We start from the raw sequence: 4,522 nt of genomic DNA on the forward strand, positions 1-4,522 counted from the left end.
GTGGCTGGCAAGAAAGGGCCTAAAAGAAGAAAAACTAATGACATGGCCTCCTTGTTCACCTGATCTGAACCCCATAGAGAACCTGTGGTCCCTCATCAAATGTGAGATTTACAAGGAGGGAAAACAGTACACCTCTCTGAACAGTGTCTGGGAGGCTGTGGTTGCTGCTGCACGCAATGTTGATCGTGAACAGATCAAAACACTGACAGAATCCATGGATGGCAGGCTTTTGAGTGTCCTTGCAAAGAAAGGTAGCTATATTGGTCACTGATTTGTTTTTGAATGTCAGAAATGTATATTTGTGAATGTTGAGCTGTTATATTGTTTTCCCTGGTGAAAATAAATAATTTAAATGGGTATATATTTGTTTTTTGTTAAGTTGCCTAATAATTATGCACGGTAATAGTCACCTGCACACACAGATATCCTCCTAAAATAGCTAAAACTAAAAAAGCCCCACTCCAACTCCCAAAAATATTCAGCTTTGAGTCTTTTGGGTTCATTAAGAACATAGTTGTTGTTCAATAATAAAATTAATCCTCAAAAATACAACTTGCCTAATAATTCTGCACTCCCTGTATATTTGTATAAACGGTAGATGTTTGATGATTGGTTAATTTCATTCACCACCATTTATTTTTTGTTACCTTGTTTGAGCCTTTGAATTCTTTCAGATCGAAATCAAAGTATCGTGCCAGAGCACCCACTGTGAAGAGGGACCACAGCAGGAAAGGCTTGTTTGCTACTAAGGTTGGACTACTGGGATCCTCCTGATGCTGAATCTTAAGTTTGTTAAGTGCACCTAGAAAATAATGAAATACCAATGTTTATAAATGTATCATTTGACCATTTCTAGATTGATTGGCACTTCATCAAGCTAAAAGCTAACTAACCATAGAATCTGTTAATGTAGTCACTTTGTTGACAACGGCTCCAAGGCAGCTCACACAGTGCTGCACCACCTACACAACAAGCAAAAACAACTGTCTAATCGATTAATTGTAACGCACACACACACACAAAAAATTCTACAGCTTCACTGGTGATCAGCTTCATTAGATCTCCGTCAGTGGTGGCAAGGGAAGTTTCACTGGGGTGCTCCAGAAAAAGTCATCACAGAAAAAAGAATGAAGCTAGTGTGTTTGCTAAGGCAATTCAACTTCAGTTGAATTTTCTATAAAAACTAAAATAGTACAATATCTAGTAAAGGCAACTTACATTACACTTTGTGGTCAGGAAGGGTTGCATGGTCATGGCATGTCTGACCATCAGCTGGGTCATGATTTTGCTGAACAAGTATAAGGTGGTGATCCACGCTACTAGGCGTGTTGAGCTCACAACTTTGTTCTCTGCAAGTAAAAATGAAACAATAAATAACAAATTACAAAATGGGACGTTTCTGACATTTACAGGAGTTCTCAGATTCACATTTAGGTACTTTACCTAACTTTTAACATTTTGTTTGAGTCAAGACTGATAAACTCAACCAAAAGTACTTGGCTACGGTTTCATGTAACAACTGAAGTTAATGTCAGCAGAGTTGCTTACCAGCAAGTGACTCCTCATATTTTAGGATATGTTCTACCAGATTGTCAACTAGTTGAACACAGGCCTTCTTGGTTGGTTTATATGATGCATCCTCTTGAGAAGCTACAGTGACAAACATTTTGATATTGTGAACACTGAGGTATTTCGACAAACTAAAACCCATATCTGTAGTCAAACTCTTACATTCTGGAAAAGTTGCTCAAACCAGTCGTAGCCAGTGTCTCGACACGCTGCCAACTGTCCACAGATTTAAACAATATTTGAACCCTGGTTAATGGCTGATGAGTGATTTCACTTGCCTATTTGTCGTCATGGGCTGGAGTTGGAGTGAACCACAACGTCTGGAATGTCTCATTCACCAGTTTCTATCAATATCATTTTTTTGGGTAGTTTTTATTATTATTATTATTATTATTATTTTAGTTTGTTTTTTGAGGGGGGCACAAAGTGCTCTTAGTTCTTACCTTGATACCATCTTCGTCATTGGCGCTGCGGATCATCCTCACACACATCTCGGTGATCTTACTGAATGTGGGTTGCTCCACACAGATGTCTTGATATTGTCTTGATCACTCATTTCCGTACACTGATACCGGTGTCCTGTAAAGACCAAGTAATAGAGCTCATATATACAGCAGTGATTACACTCATTAATTAATAAGAGTTTTAAAGATAGTTGAATATAAAAAAGATTGTAAACGTATTACAAACTAATTATTTTATTTTATTAGAGCGACACACTTACAAGATGTTCGCCATATCAAGCATCCTTTCTATATTTGGTTTTCTACTAGTACTGCAATAGCATTTTCTATTATATTATAATATAAACCCTGCAACGGCAAGTTACACTACAAAGACACAAACCACAATAGTGTTTAAGCAACGAAGCATCATACCACTCTTAGACAAGACAAAGAGGTACCTAACCTTAATTATAAGGAGAGTGTTTCCAGTTCTAATAGTTCATTGTTCTTGCTGCATTAGAGTGAAAACGATTATGCTTGTGCTAAACAGTTGTTACAGAAGCATATGTAGATTTTGCAAAGAGAATGGAAATGGCTGTGGTTAACACCTATTTCCAAAACAAAGAGGAACACAGGGTGACTTAAAAGAATGGAGGCAGGTCCTCACAGATAGATTATATTCTATGTAGAAGAGGTAATCTGAGGGAGATTAGAGACTGTAAGATGGTGGCAGGCGAGAGTAGCTCGCCAGACAACATTGGATGGTAATGTGCAAAATGACGATGGAGGTGAAAAAAAAAACTATTATCAGAAATATTATTTCATACCAAGTTCATACATAGTTTAAGATAGAGTGTATGCATATATCATAAGAGAAGTAAAATACTTGGTGGAAATAATAATTCAATATGTGAAAACAACCTACACACATGGCTGGGGTGTCAAAAGAAGATGGTTTAGTAGGTATTCTTTACTGATAATCATTCGTTTAATTAAACCTTCCGAGTCACCATATATGGACCTATTGAGTTATAGCAGAGCAGTAATATTTCTACAATTCCCCCCTTTGATCTTTGCTAAAAGATCACTTCATCTCCAAGACAGTCACCCCCTTATAGTTCGGAGTCACCACAGTAGCTGAAAGACCAAGTTTCCAACTGGCACAGAAATCACGTATACCCGGGGCCATGGTGACATAATTACCACAGATATGTTGTGTTGGGCTGACTGCTCGAAAGATGGTTTTCTCACATAATGACCTGGCTCAGGTGATACAACAACAACCACACATAGTAACAACAGCTAACACAACCATGTTATAGCTGACATAACAACATTTTTCCATTCCATTTTGTAAAAAAGTCTTCCAAATCATTCTGTATACAGGAATGTTCATGCATTTGTGCAGACAACATAAGTAACCCTTCAAGTGGCCGCCTCACTGAACCGTCGGCGGCTGTGTTATTGGGAATGGCGCAGACTTCTCAGCAAATATTCTGTCTATCAGGTTCTTATTCTGAAATGATATCATAAAGTTAACTTGCAGCTCATCAGTCAATTTTTTATCAGCATCTTGAGTCATATCAGCCAGGTGCAGGACACTGTAATGTATATAATTGATTCGATCATCATTTTTATTCCCCATCACTGTTACAATCACACAGGCTATTACCACTGTAGGTGCAATGGGTCGAGTGCTGCTTAGGAGCACTCGGTGTTATCAACCAGTCTCAAATTAATAACACAACCAGTCTCATTAAAGTTATCTTTAATTATTATTTTAACCTACTAATATAGCAATAATGTATTACTTGAAGTATTACAAATATACTAAAATCAATAGTATCCAATAACAATTAAATATCTGAAGGATTTTGAGAGTTCTTGGCAAATTGGGTGGCTTCAATGAATAAAGTAACAACACAGACAAACACAGTTTACAAAAATAATCAAATTTATTTATACAACACTGTCAAGTTAATGACGGTGATTGAACTCATAAACAATGATCATTATAACAAAACAAGGCGTGTGTAGGTGTGTGTGTGTGTGTGTGTACTTATGTGCGTGTGTACACGAGTGGTCGTGTACGAGAGAGAGATGTTGCCTCTTAGCCACCAAGCAAGCGACTGAGCCCTTGAGGCGTGTTCACATACGCGACTGCGCAGTGGAAGAAGAACTGCGAGGTAGAAGGAACGGCAACAGGAAACACGTGAGGCGTGTATGCGCTCACGGAGGTGTGAATGGGTGTTGTGTACGCGCACCAAGATGCGCTCAGGTACAATGAAACAGTGCTTGTGATGTTATCAAAGTATAGGGGGGAAGGGAGGCGTACCGCGTGGTCTACTCCAGACAAAGGACTTTGCCGGAGTTTTCCTGATCTGTCCCTAAGTTTAAATAGCACTTAACAATACTACAGATTAACTAACGTGCCCAAATGCCAGCCTTACTGTAGTGAACGTCTGCTCGTATTTAGAGGGTAGTGGAAAGTCCGTGCTTCTTGGGTC

At 38.6% G+C, this 4,522-nt stretch overlaps 1 long non-coding RNA gene across 1 annotated transcript; it reads right to left on the reverse strand.

The window, feature by feature from the left end:
• Positions 1-1,224: 1,224 nt before the first annotated feature.
• On the reverse strand, positions 1,225-2,192 carry LOC112486510 (uncharacterized). The gene is made up of 4 exons (XR_003048966.1): positions 2,013-2,192; positions 1,732-1,913; positions 1,549-1,650; positions 1,225-1,349 (listed from the first exon to the last, which is right to left on the reverse strand). It is a non-coding gene; the product is annotated as an uncharacterized LOC112486510 (long non-coding RNA).
• Between the last annotated feature and the right edge of the window lie 2,330 nt (positions 2,193-4,522).

The sequence above is a fragment of the Cynoglossus semilaevis genome, chromosome Z (genome assembly GCF_000523025.1).
Source record: "Cynoglossus semilaevis isolate Cse_v1.0 chromosome Z, Cse_v1.0, whole genome shotgun sequence".
NCBI classification, from domain to species: Eukaryota; Metazoa; Chordata; class Actinopteri; order Pleuronectiformes; family Cynoglossidae; genus Cynoglossus; species Cynoglossus semilaevis.